Genomic DNA, 18,076 nt, shown 5'->3' with positions numbered 1-18,076 from the left:
GTGTCACTGTGCATCGGTCAACAATACAGCGCACTTTGCACAAGGAGAAGCTGTATGGGAGAGTGATACGAAAGAAGCCGTTTCTGCAAGCACGCCACAAACAGAGTCGCCTGAGGTATGCAAAAGCACATTTGGACAAGCCAGTTACATTTTGGAAGAAGGTCCTGTGGACTGATGAAATAAAGATTGAGTTGTTTGGTCATACAAAAAGGCATTATGCATGGAGGTTAAAAACACAGCATTCGAAGAAAAACACTTGCTACCCACAGTAAAATTTGGTGGAGGTTCCATCATGCTTTGGGGCTGTGCGGCCAATGCCGGCAACGGGAATCTTGTTAAAGTTGAGGGTCGCATGGATTCAACTCAGTATCAGCAGATTCTTGACAATAATGTGCAAGAATCAGTGACGAAGTTGAAGTTACGCAGGGGATGGATATTTCAGCAAGACAATGATCCAAAACACCGCTCCAAATCTACTCAGGCATTCATGCAGAGGAACAATTACAATGTTCTGGAATGTTCATCCCAGTCCCCAGACCTGAATATCATTGAACATCTGTGGGATGATTTGAAGCAGGCTGTCCATGCTCGGCGACCATCAAACTTAACTGAACTGGAATTGTTTTGTAAACAGGAATGGTCACAAATACCTTCATCCAGGATCCAGGAACTCATTAATAGCTACAGGAAGCGACTAGAGGCTGTTATTTTTGCAAAAGGAGGATCTACGAAATATTAATGTCACTTTTATGTTGAGGTGCCCATACTTTTGCACCGGTCAAATTTTGTTAAAATGCAGATTGCACATTTTCTGTTAGCACAATAAACCTCATTTGAATCCAGAAATATAACTGAGTCCATCAGTTATTAGATATATGAAACTGAAATAGCTGTTGCAAAAACCAAAATTGTTATAAAGAAAAAAGGTTAACATTAATAGGGGTGCCCAAACTTTTACATATGACTGTATAGATAGATATAGAGATAGATATAGATAGAAAGATAGAGATAGAAATAGAGCGATAGATAGAGATAGATAGATAGATAGATAGATAGAGATCGATAGATAGAGAGATAGATATAGAGATAGATAATGGATAGATAGATAGATAGATAGAGAGATAGATAGATAGAGATAGAAAATAGATAGAGATAGATAGATATAGAGATGGATAGATGTAGAGATAATAGATAGATATAGATATAGATCGACAGATATAGATATATAGATAGAAAGATAGATATAGAGATAGATAGATAGATAGATATAGATAGATATAGAGCTAGATATAGATAGATATAGAGATAGATATATAGAGATAGAAAGATAGATATAGAAATAGAGCGATAGATAGAGACGAGACAGATAGATAGATATAGAGATAGAAAGATATAGAGATAGATAAATATAGAGATATATAGATATAGAGATAGATAGATAGAGAAAGAGATAGATAGAGAGATAGAGAGATAGATATGGAGATAGATAATGGATAAATAGATAGATAGATAGATAGATAGATAGATAAAGATAGATATAGAGATAAATAGATATAGATGATAGATAGATAGATAATAGATATAGAGATAATAGATAGATATAGAGATAGATAGATAGATAGATAGATAGATAGATAGATAGAGAACATAGATAGAGATAGATATAGATAATAGAGATAGATAGATAATAGATAGATATAGAGATAGCTATAGAGAAAGATAGATATAGAGATAATAGATAGATATAGAGATAGATATAGATAGATATAGAGATAGATATAGATAGAAAGATAGATATAGATAGAAAGATAGATATAGAGATAGATAGATAGATAGATATAGATAGAAAGATAGATATAGAGATAGATAGATAGATATAGATAGATATAGAGATAGATATAGAGAGAGAGTGGTAGCTAGATAGAGATAGATAGATAAAGAGAGATAGAGATATAGAGATAGAGCGATAGAGAGAGATAGATATATGGATAGATATAGATAATAGAGATAGATAGAGATAGATAGATATAAAGATAGATAGATATAGAGATAGATAGATAATAGAGAGAGATATAGAGATAGTCAGATAGATATCTAGATAGATAGAGATATATAAAAAAAAAACACAATACACACCTCTCCTCCTCGCTCCCACGCTGTTTCCGGCAGCCGGCTTCAGTGTCAGGAGCTGCCCCCTCTGCCAGACACACAGCGGGTGCGCGATGTAGTGACGTCATCGCGCACTGGCTGTGAGTCAGGAGCAGAGGGGACTGAGGGAGGCCGGCCCTCATTTACAGGTGCAGAGCGGCTTACTGGGCTGGGGGCGGGGCCTCTGGGGGTGGTGTCTGTGAAATGATATTCATTTCACTTTAGCAGCGGGGACAGGGGCTCCTGCATCCTGTCACCCGCTGCTGCTCCGCTGGCACGGGCCCCCATAGCAGCTGCATGGTGTGCGACACACCACTGGCTGGGGGCCCCTGGAGCAGTGGGGGCCCTAGGCAACTGCTGGCCCTGTATGCCAGCAGGTGCCAGGGCCCACCAGATGCCAGGGCCCACCGGAGAATACTCCGGTTCTCCGCTGGGCCAGTCCGACGCTGGTGAAGAGGACGGTACCCGTGGAATAGGCTCACGCTGACAGCCGTACAGGTTAGTGAAATCATCACGCAATTGAGGGTCGCAGCATAGTTAGAAACAGCAGAGACCCACACACAAAGCGCATAAGGAAGGTCCTAAACCCTCACCTGGCAAGGTGGATACCCTGAATGCCTCCAGGCGAGCCTGACTCATTCCATATCCTGTATGTGGTACTCCGGATTGCAACTAATTACTAGTAATAGGTAAAGATGTAGGGAAGGTGACCTGATGGACGGACAGACTTGTCAGAATAGCGAAAGGAAGGTTTGCACAGTTTAGACAGGTGTCAGTTACTACAGTGGGAAAACAGCTGAGAAAGTGTAGTGGACATGCAGTACCTTGGGTTGACCAGTAGAGGGCAGGAAGGAGTGTGAGCAAAGGACTTGACATCAGCTTAGGGCTTAGGAAACCGTTGGTCATGGGGGCGGAGTTACAGGGAACCGAGAATGATATAAATTTGACAGAAGGGTTCCAGAAAGTTCCAGTCCCCAGGGGGAGCTCCAGTGACAGGAGGACTACGACAGTTTGTGCACTGTGAGGAAAACTAAACCAGGGGGACTGAGGAGAGAGAAAGTCAAGGAGGTGGTCCTGACACAAAAGTACCGCAGCATAGACGAGGCACCGAGGTAAAGCATACCGTATTGGGAGAGACGACTGAACAGTAAAAGTACTGTTGGTTACAGGCCTAAGGTGGCCACAGTGACGGATCTGACAGGAGCGTCGAAGAATGAAGAGGGGGACGGTGCGTATATGTACGTCCCCGGTGTAAAGTACGGTGTGCGTGAAGCGGCCCTGGAAACGGAGGGCCGATAAGTGAAGTGAAGTGAATTGAAGTGTGGTGTACTTCGGAGGCCGTCAGGTGGACGGCAAGAGAATAAACTTGGACCTGTTGTACCCGACACTTGCCTCCATCGTGTCTCTGTTACATCTCTGCGTGGTAAGAGAGGGACCACCCCCCAGTCCGGCCCACTGACCCTACACTTGGCATAGTCGGCAGGATCGCCGCCACTAATACGTCATCTTCTGTGGCAGGCCTGCCCTAAAGAATGGAGAAAGACTTTGACTACACTGCTTGGATTACAAACACCTGTGGATTACAAATTACTCACCTGTGGAGTACAAATTGGGTACGCTGTGGCGGATCTGCGTTGCCAGCAGAGGATCCGGGGCGGTACCAAGTACTGTGCAGTAAGGCCATGTTGCTTCAGCGCAGAGGAGAGGTCCAGGTGTTTGCAGTTGTTTTGAAAGGACTGGGACCCCCACCAACGTACCCCAGGGGGAAGATCTTTCTGGAAGATCCAGTTAGTTCAAGACAGGGAGCTGATCTGACAGGAGGGGAAGGACGATAGCAGAGAGAAGAGGCTTTGGGGAAGCTAAAATACTGCACATAGCAGACCCCTGAGCGAAGCGCTAATAGAGAGAAAGTGACGCCAGAGTCCTTGGTGGCAGGAGCTGTAGGTCCTGACTGCCGAATCTCAAAGTACAGGGGATTGTAAATTCCTGTGCAACATTGAACACCTGAGGGCATGGCAGCGGATAAGGAGCCCGGGGCCAACGGTAAAGAGGACGGTACCCATGGAATAGGCTCATGCTGACAGCCATACAGGTTAGTGAAGTCATCACGCAATTGAGGGTCGCAGCATAGTTATAAACAGCAGAGACCCACACACAAAGCACAGAAGGAAGGTCATAAATCCTCACCTGGCAAGGTGGATCCCCTGAATGCCTCCAGGCAAGCCGGACTCATTCCATCACCTGTATGTGGTACTCTGGATTGCAACTAATTACCAGTAAAAGGTAAAGAAACTGCACCTCTCTGTGTCCTCCTCTCATTTCTCTGCACCCCAACGTTCACAGACATTTTGACTATTAATCTAACATCTTTGCCCTGGTACTATTGCTCTACCTGTGGAGAGCTATTTTCACCTCAGCTGCACCACATCAACAGCCTCAGGGGAACAACACCGCAGCGCTGGTCACCTCTGATCAGAATACCACAGGTGGCGTCACGTATTTAATCATCTACAAACTTTATCTTCATTTTTACCACATCACAAACAACTTTTCCCCCTATCCTAATTATTATTTAATGTACACCAGGGCCACGGACCGGGTCACCGCCGCGGTGACACCGTCCCCCATTGAAGTCAACGGGCCCGGTACCGAGTACCCCACGGCCCTGCGCCGCGCACTGCGCGCCAGGGTGCTCCACTAGCTAAATACTAAAAAGACTACTCATTGCCAATTTGCAAAATCATGTTTTGGCTTTTTTTTTTTCAAAGAAAGTGACCTTGCACCACTTGCCTTGGCATATGCTAAGGCAAAAATAAATATAAGAAAGGACATATCATTTATGCATTTATGAACTGGTTTATTCAGCTTTATTGGCATTATTTGAACAACCTTCAGTTTTTGCATGTTTCTTCAATGCCTATTTCCATCTAAAATGAAGGAAAAATACCATAACAAGCAGTAATCCCCATGAAACAAACAGAAGTTTTAAGTTTCAATCGGTGACAAAAGGTGTTGTGAAATATTTAACTATTCTACTTGAGTCTTTACATGTGTTACCTTAATCTTCCAAAATGAGAATTACCGTAAGCTTTTTAAGTAATGCCATTTCACTTCATCGGAAAACACTAGGAATGTACTTATCATACCTGACTGAGCTAACAGAATAACCTCTAACATCTTTTCTGTCTACCCAACTAATTCGGGCCAAACAAATTTACTGAGTTGTAATTTCAGGAGACAACAAAGTGGCATATGACATTAGCACAAAAAGCCATTAATTATTAGAAACAAGCAGAAAAATAAACACCTGGGACTCCTATATTAATTTCTGGGTTTCTGAGCCAAGCTCCCACGTCCCTCTCTATATCAGGCTGTGATTTTTTTTTTTTTGCAAAAATACGTTTTTCTGAACAACTTTCCTTGAATCTTTTCCACTATTACCATACCTTATTGAGTTACTAAGGTTCAGAACACATATTAAAGGAGCAGTTACATTAAAGAAAAAAACAATTCTATGTTAAAATACACCTTGAAACAAGGTATATCAGATATGTAATATTGCAGGATATATGCGGTTTTAGAGTAAGCATTCAAGACAAGTTGAAGAGGAATTATTGATCTTTTCAAATGCAACCGTCAATTCTTACTATTATAACTAATATCTTTCAAAAAAACACATGACTGCCTGCAACTTGGGTAAAATGACCACAGCAGCATTTTATTAAACATTACACAGAAACTTGGGGCACCTACAACCTTGGTTCCCCAAACATTGTAAGCAATCTAAACATTATATAACATTAACCAGCTGATAGGTTTGGCCCAAAGACATAACCCACAACCTTCCTAATTTTCCATGGCGGCAAAGCACCAGGCCAGAAAATGAGGTATTTATAACACTTAATTAATACCCCTAACTTTGCAGGACCAACACTGCAAGCTCCATTGGCCTATCACAGAAGCCACCATACCATAATAGTGCCTTTCCACCAAAGGCCATCACCACTTGACGGCCTCTAACCCAGACTTATCACCTCGCCATAGACTGTGACACTTTACGTGGCCTGGTCCCACCATAAACGCACTGCTTGTTCAATACCACCCCTAAAACACAACTTCTACAAATCATTACCGATTGCATTGAGATGGACCCCATCCAACCTCATATGCTCCCTCTAAGGTATTTCCAAGTCCTTATGCATCCCCACTATGCTCCCATTCCTGGCCACTAAATGCGCCACCACCTTATTTACTTTAATCTGGGTCTTGTTAATTTTGTCTATAGACCTCATGTATCTCCATGTAAACTGCGCCAAGATGTCCTACCAGATGATAATAATACATGCCAAATTCATTCCCGCAATGATCTTATGCCAATATCATTTCATCCACATGCAACACCAGTACATTTGGGGAGCAGTCCACTCTGCTATAATAGGACACCTCTGGTAAGACCCTTCCCCAAGTCATAAAGTCATACCAGGGATTCTGATCCACTTGATCAACGCCATGGACATACCCTACCTGAGTTGCCAGCCCTCAGCCTCAGGATGAACATCCATTTGCAACGCCCCCAGAACACCTAAGAGTAGCAATAAGATCCATATTATGCATGCATCTAAGGTGAAACAAAACAATTGCAACACCATTAATACCCAAATAACACATATAAACAACCCGCCCTTCATAACGCCATTAAATCGGGGCAAACATAGAAAATAAAATGCAACTATTCTACCTGCCCCATAAGGCAAACCATCTCATCTCAACCACATCGTGAAGACTCAGTTGCTGCCCCAATACGAAAAGAATGCAATCCATATTCTGCAGGCTTCTCACCCAAATCCAACAAACATTTTTTGAACACTACAATTAACTGTTATGTCGACAGTGAATAACCATCAATATGTTTATAAAATGAACCCAGATATCCCCCCTCCATAATCAAAAAACGTCTTACCCCAATAACACTGCACATCTCATACCTGGAAGCCGCATACAGCAGAACCAACTTACCACGCCCCATTTATCTTGTCTTTGAATGCCATAAAAAATATTCCACCCTTTCCTCTAGCAGACAAATATCACTCATCCGGGTTAATCAACTCGCTGATGCGAACAGCATCATAATAAGCCAAAACAAGGGGGGCATGGTCTGATGCCAGAGTGAGTGGACGCATCACTGAGGAGATCCCGCCGGGCACACCGAAATTGCGGCTAAAGCACCCTGCACCGGCACTTAGAATACCCTCCAGATTGGCCCCAGAGGTTACAAGAGCCAGTCCCAGCCTGGGGCAGCATCCAAGGATTCTGCGACAGCCCTGGACGCCTTCCTCCTCTGGGACCAGGATATGCCGATGGAGCCCAGGTGCCATCTTGCACAATAGAGATGCCGGCTCAGGAGCGGGTGGCAGACACAGAAGCCGACGCCGGGCTGAGCAGTGAGGTGCCTTTGGGACGGGCTGTGGAGATTATTTCAGGAGCTGTGCCTTCATCTCAGGGACATGCCCCCACCCATTGCTCCCCTGCTGGATTATTGCAGGAGTCCTTCTCTCCTGACTGCCACACAGCAGTCCTGGGCCCTGTTCAACTTGCTGGGGGGAAGAGCCATCATCCTCACCTCCCTGATCTCTCCCGGGCTGCAGCCTTGGCACATCAGCCCTCATGCTCTAAGCCCTGTGTGAGGGGAGGATACCCAGGGATCCAGGGAAGACTTTGCTGCTTAAGGAGAACCCTCTAAATTAACCCCTAGCTATTCCTGCAATGAAGATGGGTCTGATTATGTGGAGGGGTCCTCAGATGAAGAGATTGGTTCACCAGATGATCATGTCCCCCCACAGTTTCAGAAGTTCATCTCTCATTTCCCTTCAAGGGAGGACTTTAAGGCATTAATATCTGAGGTCAATGACACTTTCAGGTCAGAAATTGCATGTGTGAGACAGGACCTGCAGCTTCTGGCAGGCAGAATGGATTTTTTTGGAAGGAGAACATGATGAAACTAGATCACATGTGGCTGCCTTTCACCAGACATATTTTCTTCCATCCTGGACAACCCAGTATCTACTCCCTTTAAATTGGACAAATCGCATCAGGCCCTACAGCTCAAGGGATCCTCACCATTCCCAAGAGATATCATTTGCTGCCTCCATGACTTTGAAATCAAAGAGAGGATTATGAGGAAGGCCAGGACCCAGAAGGAGATTATATATCAAGACACCATCATCCAGCTGTTCCTGGACCTCTCTCGTATAACACTACAAGAGATAAGACTCCTCCATCCTTTATTGTCCACTATAAAGGATCTCAACATCCCCTATAGGTGGGGGTTCCCCTTCACCTTGACTGCCCAGCGAAAAGGTGTGTCTGTGACTCTACACTCCATAGAGGACTTATCATCCATTTGTGAGAAGTTGGATCTCCAGACCCCCAAGATCACTGATTGGGATATTCCAGCCCCACCATGCCAACCTCCACCTCCGTTCTGTACCCAGAAGAAAAGGAAGGAACGTCGAAGAAATGGAGGAGAAAGTGGAGGAACGTCTGGCCTCCACTGATCTCTGGGATGGAACTCTTTCCCTTTTTTTTCTCTCTCTCACTCCTCCTCAAACATAAGAATGGGGAAAAGCAACCCATGGTTTTGATGGTTGCATAAGACTTCAAATGCATTTGCCGGGCAGGCTCATTTCTTTATCACTTTACAATAGGATAATTGCCGTTTATCATTCTACCCCCTTTTGAGAAGAGGTCTCGCATTTAGATTTTGTTGTAGTTTTGTGCCTGGGGGGTGCCCTGTTTGGCCCTGCTCTTTTTTGCTGTAGACTCTGAGGTGGGCTATGTCTCCCAGCATATTTTCTCTGTGGCTGTTGAATATTACTAATCCTGTGGGTTTATAGTAGAAACAAAATAGGATTGAGGAGGGGGCGCTCCTGGTGTGATACCCGGTGGTCAAATAAAGTAGGTTAGGAACAAAGTACACTAACCTGCCGTGGTTATGCTGCCAGCATAACCACGTTTGCAGAGCCTGCAGTGCTTATCGTGCACCATTCGTCATCCTGGATTCCAGGTTTCAAAGTTAGCTGGTCACAAGGGGCGTCACGTGATGCTGATGTCACCACAGATCCTCTGTCTTTCAGGTCTTGCAGGATGGTTTGAAGCCTGCTGGGTCCGTGCTGCACCCAGCCGCTCACCCAAGAAGGGCGTAAAATACAAGGAAAGAGAAGTACGGCTGATTAGGGTGCTCAGACCAAGACAGACACTTGTTTTGAATGGAAAAGAAACTTCTTTACTTGGTCATTATGTCCTCACAAAGCTTTTCGGTGGTGAATGCGCCTTCTTTTCCATCCAAAACAAGTGTCTGTCTTGGTCTGAGTGCCCTAATCAGCCGTACTTCTCTTTCCTTTTAATCCTGTGGGTTTGTCTTTTTCCACAGGATCAGTCACAGACCAGGGTTTTTTTTTACTCCTGGGAAATATGGTTTCCTATTTACTTATAGTCTTTGTTTTTCCTCTGTGTGTTCTCTGTTGTCCTCATCTTCTCCATTACCTTTTGTTCTTCTCCTCCCCATCTCCCGCCGGCAAGTCCCGGAATATATTTTGCATTTCACTCTGGAAGGGAGGGTCGGGTTCCGTCTCTGGAGGGGGTGAGTATGCCACAGGCATTGGTTGATCATGGGCATGTGGGATTCCTTATGTTTCCAAATATTACACATAATATCTTTAAATGTCAAGGGACTTAACTCCCCAAGAAAGAGAGGGCATGCCTTACGGGAATTGAGGTCCCAAAAAGCAGACATTGCCTTCCTCCAGGAAACACACTTTAACTATACGGGCTCCTTCAAGTTTGCCTCAACTGAGGCCTTGCTTTTCCTTAATAAGAGTGTGACGGGGAGGAGGTTATGGGCATCTTGGCTGTTCTCCCCCTGGCCAAGTCTCCTGGTCCTGACGGACTGACATACTTGTATTACAAAACCTTTGCAGAAGAGCTCTCCCTTCTCATGGTTAATCTCTTTGACTCTTTCTTGGAGGGTTCCCCATGCCGGCACAATGGCTCATTCCTACATGGTCCTTGTCCCAAAAATGGGGAAGGACCCTTTGGACTGTTCGAACTATTTTCCAATAGAGTTGCTGAATTCTGATTTTAAGGTGTTCACTTGCTTATTGACTAATAGACTGAACTGTTGGCTTCCTCAGTTTATCAACAAGGATCAGGTGGGTTTCATCCCTAGCCGACAGGGGGGAGACAACACTAGAAGGGTGATAGACTTGATAGATGTGGCTAATAAAAACAAACTACAGTCCCTGATACTGAGTCTAGATGCTGGAAAGGCATTTGACCATCTCAACTGGTACTTCATGTTTTGAGTCTTTACAGGCCTTTGGCTTTTCGGGCCCTTTTTTGGCAGCTATAAGGGGTACTGTACAGCACCCCTTCTGCCTCAATTAGGCTTCCTTTCCACATGTCCGCTTCATTTAAAATAGTCAATGGGACCCAGCAGGGTTGCCCTCTATCGCTCCTTTTATATGTTTTTTGCATCGAGCCATTAGCGGCAATGATTAGGCAAAACCAGAACATCTTGTGGATAGAAGATGTTTAAGATCTCCTTATATGCAGACAATATCCTTTTAACCCTGATCAACCTTCATGTTATGCTACCTAATCTGTAAGATGTTCTTAAAAATTAAGGCAACTTTTCGGGGTATAAGTAGAACGCTTCAAAAACAGAGGCCCTTCCATTGAACATCCCCCCTGAAGTACTAGACCATCTAAAATTGAATTTCAAATTCAGATGGAAAGTAGATGATATTAAATAACTTGGAATTAAACTGTCCTCCTCATATAGTAACCTATATAGCTCCAATTTTCGCCCACTCCTGATCGAGTTGAAGAGATTGCTAGATAAATGGAAGGCACTCTCACTCTCATTACTAGGCAGGATTTCTTCGATTAAGATGTCCTTTCTTCCTAAACTGTTCTATTATTTTGAGACCTTGCCGGTCAGGGTTCCCATGAGTGAGCTCAAATCTCTTCAGGCAGCCATGATGAGATTCCTCTGGAAGGATGGTCGTCACTGGATTTCTAAGCATGTACTCGTCTCCACTAAGTCTATTGGGCTTCGTAGAATCTCTTCATGGGCCTCGTTCTGGGCATTCAATAAATGGACTGAAATAGAGAAAGTATGGCTAGTGCCAATCCATCCAAATTCTTTATTATGGCTGAACAGACCCAAAATGATCCTGGAACCCCTCTTGGGCCCTATCCAATTCATAAGGGAAACCTGGCTCTCATGTTTAAAGAAGTTTGGTTTGGCTTCTCCAAACTCACCTATGATTTCTTTTATACTCCAACCTCCGTTTCCAAGCAGTCTAGAACATGCAATGGCCCAACCTTGGTCCTCTGTGGACCTGTTTAGATTTGCGAACGTGGTAAACAGGGACATGCTTGGGCTTCTTTCATTTGATGAGGTCAAATCTAGATTCTCTATTTCCTACAAAGGATTCTACCAGTACTTACAGATTAAACATTTTCCCGTTTCCCTTTTCGGCTCTTCAGGAATCTCCCTGCCAATAGAATTTGAGAGGATTTGCAGGGCAAGGTTGTCAACCAAAAGCTTAATTTCAGATATTTAGAAAATTCTCTGTTCTCCTAGAGATGGACGTCAACCAAAACACCACTATATGAGCAGGTGGGAATCTATCCTGGATAAAGAACTCTCATCCCAAAATTGACATACCATATGGGAAAAGGCAGCTAAGTCATCTATCTGCACCCTTTATAAAGAAAGCCAGTACAAGATTTCAATGTTCTGGTAGTACATCCCTGATCTCCTACACAAACTGAATCCCGCAATTCCAGAAGTATGTTGGCTTTGCAGCCTTGATGTGGGTATGCTGTATCATATTTTCTGGACGTGTCCAAGGATTCAGAATGACTGGAGGGAGGTGGGTACGTTGATATCTAAGGTGCTTTATGCTGAGGTGGGAATAGACCCGGCTATACTGTATATCTGCTAAATCTTACCTCTAAAGGGATGGGGAAAAGGTCAGCTAAACTGTTCTCACACATTCATACCATAGCTAGATGTCTGATCACCCTTAACTGAAAGCAGGATGCTCCGCCGCCCTTCGTCCTTCTCCTACATAGAATTAGCGATATTCACAGGATGGAGTATAAGACCGCGATCCTAAAAGCAACTGTGGAAAACTTTGACTTGGTCTGGGCTTCTTGGGACTACTTCTGGGCACAGAAATCGGATTAGATCAATATCTGAACCTTGATTTTTGCCCCTTGGTCCTTGGTCTCTCCCTACCCTTTCCTTTCCTTCCCTTTGGTGTGTGTCTTGTCTTTTTGTTTGTCCATATTAGGGGTACATGCTTGTTAAATGGTTATAGGTCTTTCCAATAGGTGGGTAGGAGGCATTTTGTTAATCTTCCCATCCCTTTTGTATTGTTTTATAAAAGATGTTTTTGACTTTTCAACAATTGTCAACAATTGATAAAACTTTTAAAAAAATTACAGTTAAAAAAAAAGCCAAAACAAAAGCCACTGAAAATAACTGTACCTCATAAATTGTAAAACAAATTGACCCTAGTCTCTGCGCTACTGCGGACGCCAACTTTCCAGACACAAAGTCCTGACCCACCAGGGACAGTAAACCAAACAGCCTATCTTTGCTACCTGAACCAACTTCCACCTCCTTACCAAACTCCTCCCATTCAACCCCAAAATTTTCATATGGGCACCAAGTAGCTCCAGTCACCGGTTGTCTATTAAGACTTAAAATAACACTGTTTTTAGGCTCCACAACCAGCTGGGACATTCTGCACCTTTTTCATCCGCCTATGTTACCAGACTCCGAAACCTGCTGAACTGAAAACATGACAATGCACCAGCCACAACATTTGACACACTCGAAATATGTTTAGCCATCACATATACATTCCACTCCAAGCACCATAACACCAAATAATGCAAACATGCCACTATCGAGATCTACTTAGTATAAGCAACAGACATATTGTAAACACAACCTTTTACCAGCAAAGTCTGACCCCCACAGCTCCAATACTACAATAAATGGAAAATTTTCAAGAAACATTAGGTTGCTTACTAGACATGCTTTGTGCCATGCCTGTGATCATTGTTCTACACACCAAAGCCCCTGAAAAATTGTGCCAAAACCAGCAGCATCAGTTGGAAGCTGCAAACAATTATTGTACACCCCCTTTTCCATCCACAAGGTATGCCCAATGCACTTCTCCAGAAAAACAATCACAAACACCTAAATGAGCTTTATGCAAACAAAATGAGTAGGGAAAATTTTTCCCACCAAGGTGACTGTCAAATGCCTGAAAAACACAAGGCAGATTAGCATAAAGCAGCAAGCAAAATTAAGCTTCCCTAACAAAGACTGCACAACCCTCAAATGGACTTTCTTAGCTTGCTTCAATGTCACCACTGATGAGAGTAAATCATGCAATTTATCCTACGGAAGCTGCATTCAATTGCCACAGAGTCAATCTCTATGCCAAGGAAACACATAACCGTGGCTGGTCCTCTTGTCTTATCGGACGCCAATGGGATGCCAAATGCCAACGCCACTTTCTTTAATATGAACAATAACATCGAACAAACCTACAACTCCGCAGGACCAGCACAAAATAAATCTTCTAAATAATGCATTAACTAGGGAATACCAGACACATCTTTCACTACCCACTCAACAAATGAACTAAAAGCCTCAAAATAAGTATACGAGATGGATCAAACCCATGGGTAAACAATAGTCCACGTAAAACTCATTGTCCCACATGCACCCCAAAAAATGAAAGCTGTGGGGGTGCACAGAAAGCAAATGAAATGTCGCCTTAAAATCGGATTTTGCCATCAATACCCCAACCCCACTTTTCTCACCAAATCCAACGCCTTATCGAATGACACCTACAACATGAACAATAACTTGGGAGAAATACCATCATTGACTCAAACACCGACCGGCTATGATAAATGATGAATAAGCCAGAACTTATTAGGTTCACATTTTGCAACCACACACAGACGGGAAACCCTCAAGTTAGGCAATGGGAGGTCCCTGAATGGACCTGCGATATGACCGAATTCAACCTCCTTACTCAGTTTTTCTTTATCTACCCTCAGATGCTCCTTTGCCGAGTTTAAATTACCTGGCCAGAGTAAGGGTGTTACAGGATCAAATTAGGATCCTTGTTCTGCCCTCTGAATATAGGGCAATATGTTTGTATTTATGTGCTGGTTAGTTGTTATAGCACCATCTAGTGGTGGCTGATTTTATAGCCTGTGTCTTTAACAGCAGACAGAGTGTTACATTGTGGGATTGAAGCAGTTATACTGGGAAGAAGACTCCACTTTCTGCTGTGTATGCAGGTGTTTATTTGTCCTCCTGTATCTGCTCCAACTTGAGTTTGCTATCCCGGTAAAGCATATCTGGTAAGATTAATATCTCTGTTCTTGCAATGCAGTATTGTACAGAGATATGATTAACTGTATAGCAGCCAGTACATAGGAGATGTGATTAGAGATTTGTGTATTTCCATGTTAAAGTTTGCATTACACTGTATACTTTCCTGTTAATTGTAAGTGTTAGCTGTGTGATTATTTACCCAATACTTACCTATACTGATTGTATTCTTATAGTTTTACCGCATGTTCTGTACCTGTTCACCAATAAACAAGTTAGACTACAGAGGACAGTCTGCTTATTTGGAAGACAGAAAGTGGTTTATGCTGTATGCCAGATTGCACACCGTGTCAATGTGTCTGAAGGCAGAACAATCCTGAAACCCTCAGAAAAACCTAAACAAATCAGCTCAGCCCCTTCCATGTTTAGGTACATATTTAAAAACGGAAACATCATTGTGACCTTCACCAGGGTCTTCCCTTTTTCCAACACTTTTACTTGGCTTACCTTTTGAACAATTGAAACACTTGGACAAGCTGTGACTGCTTCCACATTCGGAACACTAATGCTTAAACTTGCATGAGGCACCAAATTTACACTGTCCCTCATTAAATTGGCAACAAAACCCCTTTATATATAGACCAACGACCTGCACGTTGAGCCGAAGCCCCTACTCCATCCCGAAAGGGCTGAGATGCAAGGTCCGCCATCAGTCACATCCACAAGGATATGTCCTTGTGGTCCCACCGCATACCTGGCCATATAGCCTTCCTCTGCCTAAATTGTTCATCATACCACACCCATGCCAGGCTGCCATATACCCTGTAGGCATCCCCAATTTCTTCAATGTAAGAAATGGGAGCTGAACAATGTTCTAATTCTTTTTCTCCTATCACACTGGCCGAAATCACAAACATCTGTAAGCAGCTGGAAAACATCTTCTGAAACAACCGGTACCTACGTTTCTATTCCTCATCCTCTTCTTTAGAGTTACTGGGCTTCACCTTGTCTAAATTAAGCTCTTCTATCTTTCTAACAGGAGTAAATAAAATATTTCCACATCTACTCTCTTCCAGATCTTATCTCGCACCTCCTTATTCAAAATTGTGGGTTTTTCTGTCATTTAACGAGGAGTACCAACAATTTTGACCAGGTGTGTAAATGGTCACCTGATGCATCAGCTGACTGTTGGTGATAGAATTTCTCTGGAGACCAGCCCATGTATGAGGAGCTCTCTGGTGTCAGCATGTATCAGCTGTTTGAAGTCCTTAATTCTGTATCTTCTGCTGAATGGAGTTTGCAGCAGCAGCTTGGAAGCTAAATGTTGTGTTTATACCTTTTCCCTGTGTTATACCATCTGCAGTGGGGAAGCTAGCACCCTTGTCGGCCAGTTCACTAACCAGGGCAGTGCAACATGACAGCAAAGGATGAGATTCGTGATGGCGGGAAAGTACCCGCATAGGGCATTAGGGGAGTGCAGTGACAGGCTCAGGTTGGAGCTCAGGAGGTGTCCATCCCTTATTACCATATAGGTAGGGCCTTCCTCTCCCCATTTCTGTCCTGTTGAGTGTGTGTTGTGCCGACCCCTGACTGACCTCCTATGGGGTCGTTATATTTCATGACATTATCACCAGCCCATATTTTTGGTGCAAGCAGAGGCTTTGGCTCACCTAATCCAGACCTCACAGATTAATTAATGGAGGTGCGGTCTCCAGTGGTGCAGCAGCTCCAGCAGGTGTCTGGGTTCATGGTCTCGGTCGATGTCTTGACTCAACCGGAACCAAAGATGTCTCTCCCTGACAGGTTCTCTGGAAGGAGAGATAAATTTATTGTATTTAAAGAAGAATGTAAGTTGCATTTCAGGATTTACCCTTATTCTTCAGGGAGAGAGGAACAGCATGTGGGATTATAATCTCCCTTCTCAAGGGTGATCCCCAATCCTGGGCCTTCTCCTTGCTGACCGATTCACCATCTTTGCTGTTGGTCTATGAATTTTTTTTACGCTGTTATATGAGGTTCTTGATGGCATCTCCCTGGTGGAGTCTCAACTCCATAAGATCAAGCAAGGGGGCCAGCTGGCTGAGGAGTAGTGCTCGGAGTTTCAAAGATGGGCCACTGACACACAGTGGAATGACCCTGCTCTTAGGAGTCATTTTTGTTAGGGTCTCTCAGCTAGGCTTCAGGACGCTCTGGTGCAGTATGCTACTCCTGGGTCGTTGGAGGCCGCCATGGCCCTTGCTATCCAGGTGGTTGGACACCTCAGGGAGAGACATAGACAGAATATGCCCCATGTGATTCTTTCTAGGGAGGAGGACACACTGGTGCAGATGGACAAACCCATGTAGGTGAGAGGAGTCTTTTCTCAGACTAGGCTGCCTGTGGGTCACCGTGGGATGGGAGCATGTTTTTTCTGTGGACTTACTGATCATTACATCAATGTCTGCTCAGCTCATGCCAAAGTATGCACTCCACCTCATAGGCCGTGTTCCACTGGTCGTGTGGAGGGAGATGACCAGAGTGTGTATATTTCCTCCATCTTTTCATCTCAGTGTACCAGTCCGGCTGAAGTGGTGGTTGTTGGGGTAATTGAGACTGTGCCGGTGCTTGCGGATAGTGGAGCTGGGGTCAATCTGGTGGATTCTTGCTTTGTTCAGACCCATGGTCTGATTGGTAGGTCACTAGCGAGACCATTACCATTTGGGCAATTGACTCTGTTCTTCTGAATCAGGGGAGTGTGACCCAGCTCTTAGACAATACTAACCTATAGTTAGTTGGGACCAGTCTTGTAATGACTGCTGCATAGGAGCTACTACTGCCGTCCTTCTCAAACCTACCGCTTCTTCTCAGGTGGAGGCAGCTAAGGTGCTACCAGGGAATAGGGGCAGGATTCAATGCTCATCACAAGTAAACCCAGTGTCTTGGAATCCTCTCAGGAGGAGTGGTCTGGGGGGTTCCCCCTGAATGTAGTGAGGGTATAAGTTTGTTGACATGGGGGGAGACTGTTATCTATTCCTCAGGGAAATTACCATCTGTTGGTAAACGTATGCGTGGAAATAAACGTTTAGGTCCAGACCTGTGTGTGAATGAGTATGTGTGAGTATCCACGAAAAGCTTCAGGGGGAAGTAGGCATGTGGGACCTGGAGTTCTAGGGTGAATGGGCCATATTGGGTGTTGGCCATTCTCAGCCCAGGGACGTTCCAGCTGGAGTTACCCCCAGTAATGCACGTACACAACGTATTCCACAGGTCAGCGCTTAGGAGAATTGTTACGCCTCCGGAGCCTGCGTTGCTGACATCTCGATAGGGCTGTGCTTGCCATGAACCTGAGGATCAGGCAACTGCAAAGGTGAATCCTAATGGGTTGAGGCATCCTCACCGTATGTTTTTTCTGGTGAGGTCCGGTTTTAAGGGTTCAGAGACCCCTCATTGAAAGGGGAGTACTGTCACGATCCATTTTTGGATTAGTGGCAGCTCTGGTTCAACTATACTTTAAAT

Source organism: Dendrobates tinctorius, unplaced genomic scaffold (assembly GCF_039654945.1).
Source record: "Dendrobates tinctorius isolate UK_male_01 unplaced genomic scaffold, ASM3965494v1 ptg000064l, whole genome shotgun sequence".
Lineage (NCBI taxonomy): Eukaryota > Metazoa > Chordata > Amphibia > Anura > Dendrobatidae > Dendrobates > Dendrobates tinctorius.
The sequence above is the reverse complement of the archived record's forward strand: the minus strand, read 5'-3'. Positions refer to the sequence as shown.